General features: G+C 39.3%; 1 pseudogene across 1 annotated transcript in view; it reads left to right on the forward strand.

The window, feature by feature from the left end:
- The window catches only part of LOC147886641 (uncharacterized), a 54187-nt pseudogene that overhangs the window by 12736 nt on the left and 19433 nt on the right, over positions 1 to 22018 (forward strand). Inside the window, exons 4-5 of the transcript XR_015543335.1 lie at positions 5036 to 5088; positions 5267 to 5308. The product of XR_015543335.1 is annotated as an uncharacterized LOC147886641 (transcript). The remainder of the gene's footprint in view (positions 1 to 5035; positions 5089 to 5266; positions 5309 to 22018) is intronic.

Consider the following 22018-nt stretch of genomic DNA (forward strand, 5'->3'; position numbering starts at 1 on the left):
TGCTTGTTAGGCTCCCGTAGCGCTTAAGAGAAATAACTCTTCCTAGTACTTGCAACAATTAATTAAAGTGCACCACCATGGCACCCATTAATTGTTAGCGCTTTGCATGCAAATAACACACTGTGGACTAATTCTAGTCACGGTGGGCGTCCCCACTGAATACATGTGCACACCTAAACAAATATAAAAATATATATTTATTCTCTTGTTGACCGGAGTCAACACTCTTGATTATAATTAAGGAGCTTTGACCAAGGGTCGAGGCGCCCTAATTATAGCCAAGTCTCTCCAACCGAAGTTGGCACATCTTGGTTAACCGGGGTTAACCCTCTTGGCACATGCCAAGTCTTGTTGAAAAGTGTAGGGAAATGTTGAAGAAAGCATAGGTACCATGGGATCGTTAGCACTGTGTCTTCGAAACTTAGAAAGCATGAGTATGGTGATCTTATACATGGTGCCTTAAATACTTCATGACAGTTTCTCAGTTGTGATATAACATTGGGCATTGTGTTTATGTAAGAAGAATGCAACCGAGCCTCCAGGTGGAAGTATGCAAATTGTTGGGAGAAGTTCCTATGCATTGGGCATAGGAAGCAAGCTGACTCAAGAGTATGAGTTGGGCATTGACAGGAGGGAAGAAGCCCAAGAAGGCCAAAGTTCTGTTAGGATAATCGGGCTTTATCCTCATGATGTTAGAGAGTAGTTAGGGCTTGAGTGTCCATGTGGACCTCTTGCATGCAATCACCTACGTAGAAGGTGATTGCCTTGCTCTAGTACTCTCCAGGGCGGTCGCCTCCACTTCTATGATTTCCAGGGGGGCGATGAGAGTCGTTCGCTCTCCATGTTTTTTGCAGGGACGTCTGCCTCTTGGCTTCTTGACATAGCCAGGGTCAGCAAGGTTACATATTGAAGAGGCGGAACCAATAGTCGATGTGTAGAGGTCTATTAGTATTGATCAGGTCAAGTTTTCGTGGTTGTTGTAGAGGGAAGCCTTTGTGGCAGAGCCTTTGTGACAAGAGCCTTTGTGGCTAGCAATATTGTAGTGAGCAAGAAGCCCAGTAGGGATGCGCTCTTGCTGTTGATGAATAGAAGTATCTTGTGGTGTGATTTGTCGAAGTTGTGTGAATAATCAAAGTAATTGCACTACATGCATCACTGATTTGAGTCAATATCCATCAGTGGTATCAGAGCCATCGATTTGAGAGACCGGTGAGGTTGTTGAAGATCTAGATGTCAAAATATCCGAGCTTGAAAGTACTAACAGCTCCGAAGAACGTGAAGAGACCAAGTGGATGTGCACGGATTGGTATCTGACGTGTACAGGGTACACAAGACTAGCTTAGGTAGCTTGGTGAGGCTTAGAGCTAGGCAGGCTTGATTCTCGGGTTGAGTGGTGAGGGTACGTATCAGTTAGAGGTCTTTGCTATTTTTGGCGCTTGGGGTCCGAGTCTATATAAGGGGCCCAGAGGTCCAGTTCTAAGAGAGCCGATGGGAGCAAGTCTCGCTCCCAGGTGCTAGGTCTGATCCTGGATTGAGTCGCGTACGCACGCGTGCATCATAGGGTAGCCCAAGGCCTAGCAACAGATCCCAGGCTTCACAGCGCCACTTGGTGGTATGGGACACCAGGCTGGTTAGGATCTAGTTGGGAGTTCATGCCAGTAGCTCGGCTCGTGGCTCGGAGGGGACATCTCCTGATTCGGGATCGCATCCCGTAGATGTCATGGTTGGGTGGTGAGCAGCCTACTCAGTTTCCTCACGTTTGGTGTGTTCTTGTGTTTGCTTGTAGATCAGAGGTTTCAGGAGTGCTGGGGTCGTGTCACCAAGAACTAGAAGGGCTTTGAGGGTTCGGTCTTCACTAGATTTATTTGCAGAGGCATGTTTCCTGGCACATCTAAATCCATACCGGTTTTAGAGAGTTTGTGAACATGGAGTCATCCAAGAAAGATAAAGAAGGAGCTATCCTCGTCACCTTCAACGGCAGGAATTTTTGGTCCTGGCAGTTGGCCACTTGATTGTTGCTTATGCAAAAAGGATTGTGGAGTGTTGTCTTAGGCACAGAGAAGAAGCCGAAGGAGAGAGCTCATGATGCAAAGAATATACCAGTATGGGAGGCCAAAGATGAGAAGACTTTGGGCTATCTAGGCCGAGCTCTTGGTCCTAAATACTTCCATCATCTCAATGTGAAGACTACTGCTGCTAACAATTGGAAGATGCTAGAGACTCTTCGGTGTGCAGATGAAGCATTCAAAGTTCAATTTGAAACAGGATCTGTTCGATCTCCAGATGGATGAGTTAGAGACACTTGGGGTATTTTTAAATTGCATGCAAGCTCTTCTGAGGCAGTTGAGTGATGTTGAAGCGCGAGTTGAGGATGAAGAAAAGAAGGCTATCTTGCTTAGAAGCTTGCCTACGGAACAGTTTGGTGATATAGTTTGAATTTTGCGCCTTGATAATGATCTAGAGTTCCTCGACTGTGTGGGGATCCTCTTAAGTGAGGAAAAACGTCATTGTTCAACCATCTATGATTCTAGAGCTTATTTGGTCAATGACAAGAAGAAGCGAGCTACTTGTGACACTCGCAAATGCTCCTACTCTGGCAAAGATGATCATATAGAAAAGTTCTGCTATGCAAAGAAACGAGATGAGGTTCTAGAGACAGAGAATAGTAAAGACAAAGCACTGGTGGTCGATAGCAAGTAGGAAGCAACTATGTTGGTTGAAGATAATCTTTTCAAGGATCAAGATTGGGGGCCTTCTGATGAACACATGCTTTTCGTGAGCAGTCGGATTTTATGTTCTTTGTGAACAAGTCCTACATTTTTAGCTCTTTCTAAGCTACTAAGTTCTCTGTGAACGCTATTTTGAGGCACATTTGTTGTGAGTGTATGCTTTTTTATGAGCATGTTGTGAGTGTTCTCGTCATTGTTGTTGTAGCTCTTTGTGAGCAGTCAATATTTGATGCGGGTCTATTTGCAAGCGTTTGAAGGAAGAATGTTTGGTTGATGTTGTTCTCAGTATCAACTCTTCCCTCATTTCGGTTGAGGGGGGGATTGTTAGGATAATCGAGCTTCATCCTCATGGGGTTAGAGAATAGTTAGGGCTTGAGAGTCCACGTGGACCTCTTGCATGCAATCACCTACGTAGAAGGTGATTGCCTTGCTTTAGTACTCTCCAGGGCGGTCGCCTCCACTTCGGTGATCTTCAGGGGGGCGATGAGAGTCGTTCGCTCTCCACGTTTTCTGCAGGGACGTTTGCCTCTTGGCTTCTTGACATAGCCAAGGTCAGCAAGGTTACGTACTGAAGAGGCGGAATCAACAGTTGGTGTGTAGAGGTCTATTAGTATTGATCAGGCCAGTTTTTCGTGGTTGTTGTAGAGGGAAGCCTTTGTGGCAGAGTCTTCGTGACAAGAGCCTTTGTGGCTAGCAATATTGTAGTGAGCAACAAGCCCAGTAGGGATGCGCTCTTGTTGTTGATGAATAGAAGTATCTTGTGGTGTGATTTGTCGAATATCTCGGCTGTCTTTCTTCTTCAAGTTTGAATTTTGTTGTGTGAATAATCAAAGTAATGGCACTACATGCATCATTGATTTGAGTCAATATCCATCAAGTTCCACCTAATGTGCGTGAGAAAGCAGAAGAAAGCCTATGGGACGATGTAGTAGTCGTCAACAGTGTGGATTATACTATAATGACCTCAATGTGGTGTTGTGTTTGTTTTTGCCAAGAAGTTAAGCATATTGCCTTTCTTTTTCTAATGAGCTGGTGGCATTCCCAAATGAGACAAGATGTGGTATTTGGAAGTTGTGTTCTGATGAATGACAAAGGTATTGAATGGTCTTGAAATGGAATTGTCGGTGTTAAAAGTACAATAATATTTGTAGGATCATAATATTGCAACATTTGACATATAGCTCATTTTCAAAATTAACAAAACATTTGACACATTCTTTCATTAATATAGAAGTAATGAAATAAATAAGATAATATGCATCATTCCCAAAATTAACAAATCAATAGATCATTCTCTAAATTAACAAACCAAAGAGCCACTATCAAGGAAACGAGATTTCCCAAAATTTACGAAATTGATGTGCTTGAACAAAGATGAAGATGGGCAGCAAGGATGAGAAGAAAATGAGAAAGGGCGCCTAAATTGGGACAGCCTCTCTCCCCATTTCGTTTTCCCTAAGTCTTGGGATTTTCCCAAAATTACTAATACTCTTTCACTAGATGTTGACGAAGATCCCGCCCACTCAATGTCTCCAAGATGATGTTTGAGCAGAGAGCTTCTATAGCCTTCATAATTAAGTACCTTTGGGAGCTTGTCATCCATGAAGACCAGAGTTTCTACTGTAGAGTCTTTAGACTTTAACAACAAGATATCCCTATACTCCTTGGGAAGGCGTAAGGGTCGCAGGGTGACTAGAACAAGGACACATGATGCTTGGTGTCCATGTTGTCCACTATAGAACCATGGTACCTACGGCTTGAAAAGACCAACTTGAACCCATATACACTTGGGCTCCAAGCGATTCCCATTGTGAACTGGAGAAAAAATAATCCTTGGCCATATATGGAGAAAAAATACTCCTTGGCCTTATATGGTGACATCTTGGATACGATCTCCCTCCATTGTGAGGCTCCTCTAGAACCATTGTTAAGACCAAATATGTGGCCTACAATTTCTCTGTTCTGCAATGCCTAGACTGGTTGCTGAACCTGTTGTTTATCCTTGGGGGATAGGGTTTTCCAGATGGCTGAGCATATCAAGGATGTTTCCGCGAGACCTTCTTTGGACAGACAAAATGATCATTGTTTGGATAACTTCCCACTAACATATAGAGTCATCTAGAGACTCTTGATTTTGTTTTGAACCTTTAGATTTGTTATACCAAATATGTCAAGTCATTTATGTGCATTTGGGTGTGGTATCAAATGGTTTTGTGTTGTATCATATTCTTATAAAGTCGGAGAATTAATTTGACGTTGAAGTAATTCTAGCAAAATATGCATTCATACTTCTGTGTGTCTTGCAGGGTGCGATCTCTGGCAGACCGTGTTGTTTTCCGAGAGGCCAATCTGAAAAATGGTATATTACTTGTAGCTCTCTGTCTTGGTCGAATCACTTAGTCATTGACATTAGAGCTTAAGGAGAATATTGGGTTAAATATTGAATTTTGCTTTTACTAAGTTTTTAGTTTGTGTAGGCGCCTTTCTTCTTGTGTCTCAATATGACTGCAATTGTCTCTTTTGTGTTTTTTGGGCAGCAAATTTTACAAATGCTATCTTGTCTGGCTCTCAATTTGATGGTAAGTTGCCTCGTCTGTTTTTGACGTATGGGTCATTCTATGCTCATTTCTTGGGTGATTGATGTAGATTGTATTGTTCAGGATGCGAGCCACGTAACAATATGCCTAGTTTGTATTTGAACTTCCAATAAGCCTCACCACCACTCATCGCTCACTCAGTCCTATGTAGGGGCAGACTGCCTTGGACCAGTAGACCAGTAGGCACAGGGGCTGGCTGGCGATCGAATACACACACACACCACACTTACACACATGTTCAACCACTGCGCTAGACCCCTTGGATGTAAGGACTAATTTTCTTTGAACTAGTGCTTTGATGTCCACTTTAATTGGGGCAAAACAAATTGACATTATGCATCTTTGTTATACGACGGGGAAACATGAATGGATGTGGTGCGTAACTAAGAATCCCCTTTATCAATGTCAATTAAGTGCCCATGATGCACTAGCCTCTGCATAGGGACATGGTCAATGTACAATAAATAGATCCTTAATTCATACACGGTCCGACAAGATGAGCTAATGAAAGTATGAAGGAGAAATAAATATGACCGACACCATAGATGGAACTCATAATTTGTCAAACATAGACTATCATGTTGATTTAGGTCACACTTAACATTATGGTAGGTACTCCATGACTATGTGAAGTGATAGCTAGGAGCATTTCTCCAATTAAGCTCAACTTCTTGGATGTTGCATACTTCTTGCATACTTCCTCCTTTTTAGGAATTAGCCCCTTGATTGTGGGAGGTTTCATAGACCTATCCCAATTAGAGGCTACCAACTATAAAATCCTACAATCAAGTTTGCCTACTTCCTTCATATGAAAAGGAGCTTATCTTTCAGTCCATATACTCACTGATAGGATCTCCAAGATGCAGGGTGAATCTTCATCTATGCACCAACCCTAGTTGCTAGATTTTGAGGGGTTGGTGAGTTGGTGAGACAAATGTCGACAACTTGTGAATGAGGTTTTTTCTCACATGGAGAGCCTCTATCAATGATTCCTCACTCTAGCAAAAGGGGGTTTAGAAAGGAAGTCGAGATCCTATTGCAATAGATGCATCATTTGGGTGTATACACTCTTCTCCATGTAGCTAGCTTGCTACCCATTGTGGACTTCTAACTTTTATTAAGGGTTTCCTCCCTCTAGTTGCCTTTCTCGAGTAATACAGTTGCATTTCTGGTTCATTCTTGTGTTCTTTAGTTGATTTAGGTTCTAGGCGGAATGCACATAACCCCAATCAAAGTTGCTTCCAACCTCCTTTTGGCTTGTACTTGCTCGATTTATGCCTTTGAAAGTTTTGCTTGATTAGTCTCGAAGATAGCCTACACCAAATTGCTAGATAGGTGCTCGGCTTTCTTGTTCTTGGTTCTCCATTTGAGCTACATATCTTTGACACCTTTCGGCTCTCTCGATGCTTGTGCGGTAGTCATGTTCTTTGCAATGGTTTAATACTCCATCCACGTATAGGACAGCTTAATTGGTGAGAACATGCACATCGTGGATTGCAATTGGTGCAAATCTTTAGGAGTAGGTTATGAATTCTAGTAGCGAGTTCATGCCTAGAGAGCATGACATCACTCATTCACCTCATTTTGGTCCCATCTTGATGACTTTGGAAGCACTCTCAATCCAAAAACTGATCACTACTAAATGCCGCTCTAAAGGTTGTTGCGCGTATAATTATATACCCTTGTCCCCTTGGGCCTTTGCAAATCTCATGTTACTCCTCAATGTAAGCCACTAATAAAACCATGGTGTGAGGTTGCTTACTAATAGTATAGGTTTTCAATAAGATCCCTTGTGAAGATCTAGTTGGATCTCAAGAGTTTGGTATGGTTAAATGTCTACAACAAATTTTTCCTTCGCACCAATAATTTTGAGTAGTGGCTATTTGAGGTGATAGAAGCGTTGCCAACTCAAGTTCACATAGTGACCTAGTTACATGGGATTGTCCCGAAGTAACCAAGGATACAACTTTGTTATGAAAGAAATCAATTAGTAGGAGTAGATAGAAGCAACACCCCATTCAACCTACATTCCCTAGTAGAAATTGTAGTGAAGTTGCAGAAGGTGTTGAGAACTCTCTAGAGAGGACCTACACCAAGCAATGCATGTAGGATAGCGTGATTCCGAAACCGAGCAACTGTTATCAAACAAACTTCACACCAACTTCATTGTCGAGCGCGCAACAATAGCCAAAGGAGGGGCCAAACAAAAATGATAGCTCAAAGGCGTGGGCTTTTTTTAAGATCTCAAGATCATCATTAGCATAGAACAATTGCTTCAGTTGTCGTCAGCATAAAATAATTGCTTCAAACGGCACTTGTTGTTGCATGCTCTTTGCTAATGAATGTGCAAAAATGGAGACCTTGGCCACAATGCTTGTCATAGAGACATTAGTAGTCGACAAGGTGCTACCCATTATCATCATCAAAATCAAGAAGCACAACATTCAAGGAGTACTAGTAGATGGTGGATTAGAAGTAAATATCATGTTCCAGCACCAAGTGAAGAGGCTCAAGATGAAGAATCTAAAGCCCTTACCCTTTTGAGTTTGTTTGGAAGACTAAAGATTGGTAGCTCCCTAAGGTATGCTATCTGATGTGGTGATCACCATCAGAGGACTATATTACTTAGTAAGCTTTATTGCCATTGCCATGGAAGGAAATGCCTACTTGTTGTTGTTGGGCTGACCTTGGTTAAAAGTGCCAAAGTCCTACACGGTTGAGGTACAAAGATACTGACCATCCACACTAAAAAAAACGAGTTTTGGATTTTACACCAATTCCAACAAGTTCCCTAGAGGATATAAGTCCCAAGAATTAGAATCAATGATCGATTGTCATAGAAGGCGGAGACATGCATGATGGAAGTGAACACCTTCTTGATATGGAAAATTGACTTATTCCAAATTATATAGTTGACCTGAGCTAAGCAATTCTTGAGTAGGAGAACTTGTAATTCGAACATTTCATGGAGGACTGGGAAGGTGAACGGGAGATTGCAGAACCATTGACCTTCCTAAAAAAAGAATGGAAAACTTTGAGTTCGTGTGGTTTATTGGAAGTTGGATGCTCAAACCATACCGGATCCATTCCTTATCTCATTCACAAACATCTTGAACCAAGTAGTCGGATTTGCCAAGATCAAAGCCATCGAGTAGATGCTCAAGCTAAGTAACTTATGCGAGCTTCACTCGTTTATTAGTTTTGTCAGCTTCTACTACCAATTTATCAAAGATTTTGCCTAAGGAGGAGCTGCACCATCGCACGATCTCACTAAGAAAGAGAGGAAGTTCCAATTGACTTAAGTCTAATCTGTAGCCTATAAAAAATGCAAGAAGCAAGTTGCACCCATCTTTCGATAACATAGACATGTTCCATAAACCTATGAATGCATCTAGGTATCTTGCAACTAAATTTGCACCTAGACTACCCCGTTTATTATGCCAATAGAATGATGACGCATCTAGAATGCAATTGCAATAAAAGTTTCAATAAATTCCATAACTAGAAATGCAAGCACAAGAATCTCTTTGTGGGATGGAAGTTCTGGGCCTTCTCTAGCACAAAAAGCCACACAAGTAGAGAAGCATGCTTGAGGCTAAAACTATACACCTCTTGATGGGAAAGTGCCTTCTCTAGCACAAAAAGCCACACAAGTAGAGAAGGATGCTTGAGGCTAAAACTATACACATCTTTATAGCATGTTTGATGAATATAGTGTTTGCCCAAGCAAAAATTTTGATCAAGCATTTGATGTGTGGATCTGGTTAATTTCCTTCTATGAGGGCAAGATCACACATCTTAATCTAAAAACATAGTTGGCAAATCTCAAGATGACAGATGGTGATGTAAGGTGGACCATCTGAGCAAGATGAGATCCTCTAGAATAGATTGCCTAAGAATGGCTTTGAAATGGAAGACTCAGAGTTTGTGGAATGGATATTTTAGAGTCTTGCCACCATACTTTGAGAGCCTTGGGGTGGTTTATGATTATTGCATACTAGTAGGAAGACCTATTGGGGACCGATCGAGGAACCATGCATCAATATTCCATTCCAATACTCGTGACATCAAGGGTACTACCTTGAGAAGGATGCATTTTATTATGACGTGTGATGTACTCTAGAGAGGCATCCAAAATCTTGCTCATTTCATTCAACAATGGTGACAAGCCATGTTTATGTCATCAAATAAATTAAGTTCCCTACCAGGAGTTCCCTATCACGTGTTGATAGAAAGCTGGACCCCCTAAAATGGATAACTCTTAAGCTTATGCATGAACTCCATCCACGTATTGACTAAAATGGCATCTAATGTTTTGAACTACTCAACGTAGCTTCAGTGTACCTTTTTTGACTAAAAGCTACCGTCCTTAGTTTGTTGTACCTCAATGTCTAAAATGTAATGCAAAAGAAACCAAGTCCTGCATTTTAAAGTAGTTGTTTTATCTCTACCCATCACATATACTCTATGGACCTATTCATTTCTTATGTTTGTTGTTATCTAAAATGGCCACCAATTCACTTAAGGCTTTCTTAAGAATGTACAAAGCCTTTTGTATAGACCAAACTTCCCTTGTGTCTTTGCATAAGACCTTGATGTTCATGTACACCTCTTCTTGCAAGGACCAATTAGATGGTATCTTCATTCATGAGATTGTATAAAAGTCTCATTAAACTATATGCCTTCTTATTATGACAACATACCCTTTTGTAAACAACCTTTCTTTGTGTCTATTTTTCATGTTGTCAACTTTGTGCTTAAGCTTGTAGACCCATATGAAACCTATGATGTTAATTCCTTGGGGTGGTGGATCTACCAAAACCATGCATTACTTTTTAGAATGTCACCACATTCTTCTTCCATCTTGTAACAGGTTCTATGGTACATTGCTATTGTAGCTCCCTGTTGTAGACAAATACTTTATGAGTGGTATCATCCTCAAACACAAATCCATAAACATATTGATAATGGTGTGTTTGCATATATTGCATCATCACTATACATGAATCCCAATGGATTTCTATAATGTGTAGCCTTATAGGTCATATATCCACCATCTCGATGTGGCTTACCATATAGGCATCCTTCACGTATTTATTATTCCTTCATTTTTGGTAGATTATTCACCATGTTCTACATTTCATGGACCTAAAATGAAGGTAACCAATTTGATTGGTCCATGGAATGGGACCATTATGTGCAATCATGTATACATGCTAGCCTAGGAGCGCTTTAGCAAACTTCTAAAATGAATGCCTTCAATGATGATCCATTTATTGGGCACTAAGATAAATTTGTTGCTATAAAAGTGAACCTAAATCTTATGATGAACATACCAACAAACTACTGACATAGCACTAACTCAAAGATGCTCTCAAGAGCCCAAATCCATTCACCTACTTTCGTTTAATGTCTATTTTGACGGTGGCTGCTTAGCAATCTCGTAGAGATATCTAAAGCTATGGATTCTGACTCTTTGCATATTTGCAAATTATATTGGAATCTCATCAAATCCTTTGACAAGAAATGGTTTGTTTTCATGTAAATGATAATTCAATATAGCCTTGACTAGAGTAACATGGGAGTAGGATTCTAATAGAGAGATTTGGATAGAGGCTTCTAGTGGATCAAAGCATATTGTTAAGTGTGCTAAAATTGGAATGCTCAGTGGCTCAAGACTCCCTAGATCAAAGCATAAAGTTAGTGCTAAAATTGGAATGGTTAGTGGCTCGAGATTCCTTAGATATAAATAGAGAAATGTGTGGTCATAGATCGATGTGACCTATCACCTCTCATGGTTTTTTGCCTTTGCAAGCCCTTTTTCTATGGAACAATACATCTCATGCGATGTTTCTCATTAAAAAAAAAAAACTATAATCTATTAAAAGGAAAAAATAATACAAATGATATTTTAAAGAATAATTTGTATGAATCATATGAAATCAAAGTATTTCACTTCATAAGATTATTCATTAGTTGATGGATATTTTAAAAATACATTTTATTAATATAATAATTATATAAAAAATTATAAACAACTTATATGGAGAATTTTTATTTATGTCTTATTCAAATTTATATCCTATTTCAAGGGAAAAATTTTACAAAACAAAATGAGTAAGAAAGAGAGCCAAGGCACTCACAGAATGCTGTTCAAACATTGAAAAAATTAGTCCAATGTAGCATTTCCCAAATGAAAGGATAGCACATAAAAAGAAGACGAATCAAATAGTAATGCATATGAAGCAATAATTACAAAACATGAAGCAAGTAACTATATTTCACAAGTGTAACCTCTATAGAATAAGTATAGAGTATCACGCTCAAATATTAATATATACTAGAAAACAATCCTATAATATATGAGACTAAATGAATCACCTAATTGGCTAGGACTCCCCTCATGTGTCTTTGGAGATGATCTATGTGATGTACGTCACAAATTGGACTCTCACTAGCACTCCACCTAGCCACCTCAAAGATCCAACAATTTCATATAAAGATATAAGAATGGTTGTCGTTCCTATCTCATCATCCGGCTAGGAGATAGACTATGACTTGCACCCCTAGGTTGATGCTCTAATCCATCAAGATTGCCACCTTCTCCTAAAAAATCAACTACAAAAATCTAGAAGGTAAGACTAAATCCCATATAAATTTCTTCTTACAAAAAGACATGTTGAGTTGACCTTTTGTAATTGTGACTTCAGCTATACAACTTTGAAAGCAACCAATTAAGACCTTGAATGAGCATGATTGAGTTCCATTGCGCCTGCACCAATGACCCCATCAATAAAACAACAAGATCTAGTCATAATTATTCAAGCACCTTATACATAACCAAGAACCTTGGATGACTGTGATAGTTTACCTCAACATAGACCTACTACTCACATCATTACCACGTGTTCTTGCAATGCCTAGACCAATGACCATCCTCGGCACAATTGTAGCACCAACCTAGAGGGCCCACATACTCCCACCAACATCTCGAGCACCCCATCATACCAAATATGTTGTGATGAGAGCATCTTATATTGAACATGGAGAAACTTAACCATGTACATGACAATGTAGAGCTAGACAACTGATTCAAGGACTTCATTCATGTTGAAACATATTGTGAAGAGTATAGACCATTAAGTTAGGATATTGTGAAAGAGTATAGTCTATTAAGTTAGGACAACAACAATCTTGTTATAAGTTACACATCAATACTTAATCATAATTTCAAAACAAAATCCACCAATGGTAGGCTTTGAGCACAACCACTTTCCACAAAAACTACACAGTGCGATTACTATAAAAAATATGCCCATTCAGATAGTTCCAACCTTCATTAGCATCTCAAGGGTTTTTATAATGTTGCATAAGCCTAGTAGTAAAGAGACATTCATAAACGTATTTAGTATTGGATCATGCATTCTTAAGAATTATTAAAATAATAGGCTTTTCAATACTAATGTAAACCTTGCAGGAGGTCATTACATTATCAATGGCCTTAGTAAGCACCTATGTGGCTAGCAATGAACTAAAACTAGGGGAATATCTAAGACTAAGGGAGGGTTCATGCATGAGGTCCACATCCTGAACCCACATCAAGGCATGTCAAAAAACGAGCAATGCACCTTGTGAAGGAGGTCATCATACACTATGCATTAGATGAACCAAACACCATTTTCCACCCTTGCCAATCCATCTGTGTACGAATGGACATACATAAAGAAGCATGAATAGGTGCAACAAGATATCCCAATAAACCCTTGTAAGGTCATCAACAACATAACCCTCGAGGCCAAGGGAAACGTAATAAAACCTTCAATGCATTGATGTATGAATGGATGTATACATAAAGAAGCATGCCTAGATACAATAAGGTCTCCCCATAAATGCTTGTAAGGGAATCAGTTCCACCATGGACACCCTTTCAAGATAGACCTTGAGGTCGAGAGAAACTGTCACGAGGATGTTATTTTTTAACTAATAAATTGCAAACTTTACATGTGAATACATTTATCCTGCATGTGGGTAAGGCCTTGGATAGTTAGGTGGACAGAGTGTTAGAAAATAATAATTCCACCAGTGTCCCATAGAGTGGAAGACTAATAGATGAGCCCAAGAATTACACGTAGAAGTGTTTCACTATGGAATCAAACTTCTTAACTTGTGTGTACTTCACAACCATAGATGTGTGTGCAAGCTAGTAATTAGATAGTGCATCCAAGACAAATATAGAAGCAACAATGATATATTTCCGTTTGTCCACACAATACAAAAGAGATGTGGAGTCCCACCATCCAATCTTACCAAATGTCCTCCTTCTATCTTCCTTGCATCTCTAGATCTCTCAGCCCACATGCTCCTCTGAGCTGATGTAGACTCTATGTCCACTGATCCCTTCCACCTTGCTGCCCTAGTAGGCAGCCTAGGTGGGCAACACATTCTAAGCTAATTTTATAGCCTCTTGGTTCACCTCTTGGAAATAGTCCCAACTAGCGTTGGTCCTGCTGCTCCTTTCTGCTCTCCTGTGGTTGCTCCAAGTGAAGCCTTTGAAGGCCCCAAGAGAACCCTTTCATAGGGCATGAACCCCTTCAAAATGGCCTACCAACCAGCCCCTAAAAACTGACTGGAATGGCCCCCTACCAGCCGATTGATGGGAGGGCTCTATAAATGCCCTTCAAGGCTTCCATTGGAGGCCTTTGCTATCCTTCCTAGCCATGTGGTTTTAAGCCACCACTGGCCCAGGCTATTCCAACCTTGTTGTATGCCCCAAACTAGGCCCATATGGACCCAAAACATGCACGAAATGTTGTGCTTGCCTTTAACCTTTGTTCCACCTATTGCTAGGATCTTGTAGACCTTTAGAGCTCTTGAGATGCTCCAAAGAGTCCATACACCTGTGTACAACCATCCATACAAATCCCTTGCCCTATTGATGTCATCCTCCTAGCCACAAGGCCCTTGCTTGCTGCTTACCATGTGTAGTCATGTCCTTTCCAAGCATGGACAATCTCTAGAAACTTCTCTACTAGATATTCCCTCCATGGTGTCTCTCCTCTGCTAGGTACTACCTCTCTTCGTCTGCTGTCGATCTGGTAGCCCATGTTCTACTCATGTGGCAGCCCCATGAAGTCAGATGGTTTTTGCCAAAACAAAGAGTCTTCATGTTGCATGACTTTTGGCAAAACTTAGGAGCTTCACATCAGTGGTGCTTGGCAGGCTTTTGGTGGAGGAGGTGAGAGGGGGCTCGAGGGGTATCACATAGGTATTGTCCCTAGATCACACACCTTGGAGAGGTTCTTAGTGTGGCTCTTTGAAACATCCCTCAAGCCAGGTTTGGTTAACCCTAGACCTTGGTGAGGCATCCTGGACCACCGTCCTCCAAACCTGTCAACACATAAACAAACCATGGGCCAAGCCTGCAAGCAACCCATAAGGGTTGAAGCTAGTAGCTCACCTCCCAGCCATAGGCTTAGTACATTAACTTGGAGTCAAGGCTGCTATGCTAACAAGTCACCTTGCAGGAAAGGGTCAAAAGCTTGAGGATCAAAGGTGCCTCGAGGACCAAAAAACTAGTATTCTTTGGATAAAAATTTGCTAGGAGAGCCTTCGCTCTCATAGGAGACCTTACAACTCTGATAACCACCATTGAGAAATCACCAAACAAAGAAGCTCATTACGTAAATAAACTCAAGGAAAAATCTCAATGAAACTCTCTCCAAGGGAACCTTTGTCTCTCTCTCTCTCTCATCTCTCACAATCCCTCAAACTCACAAAGTGGAGATGAAGGATGCCTCACATGGGCTGATTGCATTGACAACATGCAAGGGCTTGTGAGTACCATTGGCTCTAATACCATGATAGCGAAAGAGAGAGAAGGAGAGAGAGGAGCGCACACAAGATTACTAGTTGGACACTAACTCGTATTCCATGGAAAATAAATATATATACATTAACCCCTTAGGGTTAGGGTTTTCCCCATAACCCTATGGTGCAATTTACACCATTCTTAGTAGGCTAGAACTATTACTAGTGGCCAACTCTTACCCACACAGTTCCTCACAGTTACCCTAGTGCCCACATAACCATCTAGCTGCTTGGAACAGAGAGAGGGTACAGATAAACACTTCCAGCATCAAGTAAACCTTGAAAAATAAATGGCCCTCCTCTCTGCATGCTCCATCAAACTATGCCATGCCAAGATAGAAGAAGCCTTTCACCACTAGCTCCAATTAGCATGTAAAAGACAAATACTTATTTCTCTTATGCTCTCTTATGTGGGTGCATCAAATATTATGCACGTTTTCATTCCTTTTTTTCATTATTTTTGTAATTTTGTTGTCCATCTTGCAAATATAAATGAAGTGTAAAATGTCATTGCAGCATATGAGTCCATGATAAACAACAAATCTATATTTAATTGTCAAAGAAAGCTTATCTTTCTCTTGAAGGAATTTTTTTCCGTGGCCTTTGACTCTCTTTTGATATTTGGGCTTGATTAACATCAGTATCCTTATAGGAGATGCTCAATCTTTTGCATTATTCTTGAAATTATTGTGCTTATCTTGTAGTAGTTCCTGCATTTTCTTGTTCCCTATTTATTTATCTTATAGTAGTTCTTGCATTCTCTTGTTCATTGCACTACTTAGTATTTCTTGTAATACGTGTTTTAATTACCTTCTTCCAATTGAGTCAAATCCATTATATCTAGAGGTCGTTTTGCATAATGAAACCAGTAAGCTAAGCAATAAGTTGTGCCATGGCATATCTTACGTGTATTTGTATGATGATGTGTTGGATATCTCTAAAACTATCATCTTAAACACTTTTTTTATACATGATGTAATCATTAATGAAAACTATGATTTCATCATCTGAGGTCAAATCATAGATTCGTGTATAGATCTTTTGTCAAAATTATCCCATGCTCATGTTGGCTCCCCCTATTTTGAGATTCATGGCAAAGAAGAAACAATCATAAGGCCAAGAATCGATGACCCTGAGGGATTTCATTGACATTTTCATGTTTGAATTAATATGTCATTCACGAACTTCATTTTTCAATCCCAAATAGCATGAGAATGACATGATATTGGAAATCATAAAAAATAATGGGTAGGTTTTGGATATATACGACCGGTAATGGACCTGCTATCAATGATGGTAATAGGCCTATTACTAGTTGATAAAGGCATATTATTGGTAGTAGTCATAGCCTATCACCAATGTGGTAAAGGGCCTATATGGTTTAAAAATTAAGGTCTGGTGTAAAGAGGAAAAAAAAAGGAAAGATATTGGATGGAAACGGTGATGGGAGGAGAATTCTAGAGGGTACTGCAGAATATGATCATCCATTAATGTAGTTTCTACCAAAGAAATTCAATGCATATGCTTAGCCTATGTCCCAACACTAGGACATGTACTTTTTAAAGGCCAAGTTGCATGAGGCATTTGATATGAAGGATTTGGGACTTGTAGGTCATTCTTGGTATGCGCATCACGCATAGCAGGTCTCTGAACTTACGCAGCTTCTCTGCGCCCAATGCCTTCGTGAATATGTCAGCTACCTGATCCTCTGTGGTGACATAAACTAGATTAATAAGACCTAGTAAAACCTTCTCCTGCACATAGTGATAATGTACCTCAATGTGCTTTGTTCTAGCATGATAGACTGGGTTATTTTCCAAGTGTATACTGCTCATGTTGTCACAATAAATGACAACTGGCCCATCTGTAGATTGATGCATATCATAAAGTAGCTTATGCAATTCGAAGATGACTTTAAGTATATTGGAATCCCTTAGGCTCAATAATGAACCTTTTCAAAAGAAGAAGAAGTCGACTCTTTCGGAGGTTCTTCTTAAAGCAAGAGATTTATGGATTGGGGGTGTGGTAAGCCACTAACCTCAAAGGGTAAGAGACCCACTATGGAGTTCATGGGAAAGCAGATGCAATTTTATAGGTGCTTGATAGCTGTTATAAATGATGTTCAGCCAAGTCTTCTAGATATTGTAAGAGCCGTCAATAAATACAGGGATTACATGTGCATCGTATTTTGTCTTGAAATAATCTTTCAATGTATTGTGGATGTATGCATTGCATTCGAATCTGGTATGATATCCTTTGAGTGACTTGAACACGAGGTACACAAGAAGCAAAAAGTTATCAAGATTATGTAATTATTTGGTGGAGTCCATTGAGATATAGTACTGACAAGATAGTAAAGGTGGTTTGCCAAAAGTTAATGAATGGAGAATGCTTTTTTGGTAAGAAGAACAAGCAGGAAATCCTTGAAGAAATAGTCAACCAGGTAGTAAAAGCTGAAGCTGCATACAGAGCATTAATGTTTTTGCTTCATTTAGATGAAGAGTTGGTGAATGAAGTGTATGAGTTGATAAGAGCTAGGCCTTGCAATGGATAAAAACATGGGATAAAGATGCAGCACCAACAAAGGATCTTCAAGCTAAGATGCCTATTTGCATGGAGATGATGTATGCACATATAAAGACAAATGCCATGAAAAATAAAATGCAACTTCAAGTCCTTAACAACTCTTTCATGTTCTCCTATGACATTGGTTTCTCAAAGGAAAAATCAAATTATGTTATTGTCAAGGGAGTTGATACTGAAAAATTTATGGCTGCAATGGGTACTGAACCTTGGGAGAACCCATATGCATTTTTTGGGGATTGTTCAGCTTATATGAACTGTGATATAGGGTCCTATGGCAAGACAACCAAGAGCAACATTTGTCATGTTTATCAGAGATGCACAATAGGATGCATTGTTTGCTAGTTTAAAGTCTACATTCAGGGGTGTGATTGGAAAGGCGTTGCATGGTATGGTATTGCAGCATGAGCATAGTTATCATAGTGACATTGGCATCCATATCTTACAACCCATGATGCTTGCATTTATGCATAGGGGTGATGGTACATCATTTGAAGTTCCCCAAAAGACTCTTCAGCTCTTTTTCCAAGAGAGACAAACACTAAAAACAACCTCCTCTTCTCTTGATTATCGACATCCAAAGCATCCTTCTCTGATAGAAAAGATATCCGCTAAAAGGTTGGAATGTGGCATTGTATGGAATGGGGTTAGCTACTGCAGAGACTGTATTACGAAAAGGAATTGATGTGGTTGTCATTGATGGCCTCATTGGATTGAGTACTTTGATACTTACTTCAGTTGCATGCCTACATTCTATGATAAAGAGGAAGGGAGCTCAGATGTAAAATCGAGCAAAAAAATGCAACATGACTCAAGTGAGAAAGTCCTAGAAAACATAGACTTTACTATTGAGGATGGTAGCTCGACATCTAGGGAATTTGAAATGGGTAGCTCTACATCAGAGATCTCACATCCAAAACTATGCAAAAAGAAGAGAATGGATGATAGATTCCAACGGACCATTGAGGTTCCATTGGTCATAAGAGAAGGTAGCAAGAAGGAAGAAAGACAAATTGTTGTAGCGAAAGGGAAAGGGAAAGTAGTGGAGGTCCAAATGCAGAGCATGAAACCTCAAAAAGAGGTTATTTTGAAGGGAGAGGGAAGTGGACTACTTAAGGATGTAGTACTAACAAGCAAAGTAGATGTACTACCAAGTAGTGAGGAGATTGTAGTTGACACCTTGTAGACTCATCCATGCTGTGATGTACTACTAGGAAGTGATGAGCCTATACTTGAAATCTCCCAGACTGCTCTAGAGCAGATGGAGCCTATACTTGAAAGCACCCAAACTAATCTAGAGCAGCCTATAAATCAAGATCTTGGTATTGAACCTCCCGAGATGGCTACCCAGGTCACTACTACACAATCCCAAGAAGTGAAATTTGACAAAATATATCAGGCCTTATTCAATGCAGGCTATAGTGCCACAAAATCAAAGGAGGAAGTTGAATGTCTAAGGAAAGAGGGGCTTGAGAATGTGAAGAAGGAAACAATGTAAACTAGAGTGCCTTTTCCTATATGTAAATCTTATTTTGAAATAAAGGAGTCTTTTTTGCTTTCTCAACTATGTGTATGAATATTCTTTAAACAATTTGTTTTAATGATGTGTATGAATATTTTTTATAATTTGTTTAACACTTTAATAATGAACAACAAGACCAATATGGTGTCCATGTTTAAATTTTATTTTGGTATTTTTCAATGTAATTTTATTTTAATTTTTCAATGGTGAATACTTTAACTTAAATACCTAAGTTTAATATTTTATTTAAAAAATAAAAAAATGATTATTTTATTTTAATATTTCAATGGGAAATATTTTAGCTTAATTATTTTAGTTTAATATTTTAATTCTCATGTGTCTAAGGATCAAAATTACTCTATGAAAGTGGGTGTGTAAAGTGTTGCCTTAATTGTTTTGTTTTAATTTTTTGATGGTGAATATCAATAGCAAGAAGGTGTATATGTACACTCTCAAAGAGAGATCTTATCTTCTCATGTGTCTAAGATCAAAATTACTCTATAAAAGAGATATTGCAATATTTGTTTTGAAATATATGAGGAAAAAACCATGGGACTATGCCATTCAAAAAATGTGGACTTTTATTTAGTCCAGTTCTAAACTTGGACTTTAGACAAGTCCAAAAATTATGAATACAATGTTGAAGCCTTTTTTTAGCTGCTTGAATTACACGTCAGTTTTTTGGAGTCTTCCTTACCTCCTCGTAGACAATAGTTTATTTCTTTGCTAAGGTTTTCATCTACTCAGACTCGACCTTGCTGTGGCCAACTAAACGCTCAGGGAGTGCACTAATGAGAAATTTTGGGTATCACATGCATCCAAGGGGTATTAAAAATCCCCCTCAAATCAAATTCCCCCCCTAGGAAAACCACCCCTCTTTACTTATGAACTAACGGATTTTTTCCTAAATTTGAATTGGAAACCCCCCTCTTGTTAATAATGTTGTAATCCTATTAAATACTACCTTCCCCCCATTGAAATGCTCCAATACTTTTGTAACATATTCCTTTAGTGAAAGCCAAAGGAGTTTCCTACTCCGGTCATGCATGATGTGCATACGAAGAATATAACCTACAGGTCCCAAATCCTTCATGTCAAAGGCCTTATGGAACTTGGCCTTTAATGCATCCATCTCATAAGTGCTCTTGCTAGCCAATAGCATATCATCCACATAAAGTGCCATGAGTATCATGGCTATTATCCTTATACCTTTTAGTGTGGAGACAGTGATCAATCTCACTTCCTCTAAAACCTTGGGATCGAATGAAACCATCAAATGTTTGATACCATTCTCTAGGCACTTGCTTAATGCCATAGAGACTCTTTTCAACTTGCAAACCAAATGTTCTTTGTCCTTTTCTTCAAATCCTTCCCGCTGTACCATGTAAATTTTCTCATGCAAATCCCCATGCAAGAAATTTATCTTAACATCCATTTGCATAAGCTCCATGTCTTCTGTTGCCACCACAAGTCCAAGTATGCATCTAAGTGTGGTCATCTTCACAACTAGAGAGAGTCTCTCATCAAAATCGACACCCCTTCTCTTGTGTGAACTCTGTAGCAACCAAATGGGCCTTATACTTAGGCACATCATCACTTGTGACCTTCATCTTGTAGACCTATTTACATGGTAATGCTTTCTTTCCATGTGGCAAAGAAACCAAGTCCCAAGTCTTATTTTTCATGCATGAATTGATCTCTAATTGCACAAAATACTCCCACTTGCACTGATCCTCGTGCATCATAGCCCCCCTATAGCAAGAAGACTTCCCGTAATCAGTAAGCATCACATAGTTTGCCTTTGGAACAAATCTCTCAGGTAGTCTAGACACTCTAACTGATCTTCTGAGGGGCATTTCATCTTGTTGTCCTACCTAAATATCAGCCAAATTTGGCTCATCATTTCCTCCAATAGATGGTCCATCATCTGTCCTCAATTGTGTACCGTGTGGGAGTACTAGTGGCACCATTTTCTGCACATTTAGTGCATGCACATTTCTTGCACATTTAGTGCATGGACAACTTGCCATCTATCAACATATGTAGGTGGATTCACATCCTAGAAAGTGATTCTCCTCATTTCCACATCCCTCATGGGTATCTTATGCATCTTCTTCTCATTGAAAACCACATCATGGATTTATATGATCTTCTTTGCTTCTAGATCCCAGAGAGGATAGCCCATCTCTCCACATTCACCATAACCTAGAAAGATGCATTTCCTAGACTTAGGATCTAGCTAATAACACACTATTCAAAATTTTTGGACTTTCTCTCCTGGTTTGGACTTTTTTTTGGAGCATATCTTCTCCACTCAACTTCACTTAGTGAGCTCAAAATTTGGGTTTTTTAGAGCACTAAATTGTCACTTATATACAAATATGGCCTTACTAAGCTAAAAAGTCAAGTGGTGACCTCTAATTTTAAAAAAAATGGCTCAATGAAGCTATAATTCCCAAACTCATGCATGGTGTCCCCATCCAATAACTATAATAATAATAATAGTAGTCTCCTAACTCTAGTTCAATTTTAACACTATGAAGTGAAAATATGACACCATATGAAAAGAGTTTGTTGAATTCAACATATAAGTGGTGTATAGATACACCATTTTTTTGAAAAAAAAGAGTTTGTTGAATTCAATATATAAGTAGTGTCTAGATACACCCTTTTTTTGAAAAACAAACCATACAATAAATTATCTTATTGGTGGTGTATAG

This window comes from Dipteris shenzhenensis, chromosome 24, assembly GCF_047967505.1.
Source record: "Dipteris shenzhenensis isolate YYH24624 ecotype China chromosome 24, Dip_SZ_1.0, whole genome shotgun sequence".
NCBI classification, from domain to species: domain Eukaryota; kingdom Viridiplantae; phylum Streptophyta; class Polypodiopsida; order Gleicheniales; family Dipteridaceae; genus Dipteris; species Dipteris shenzhenensis.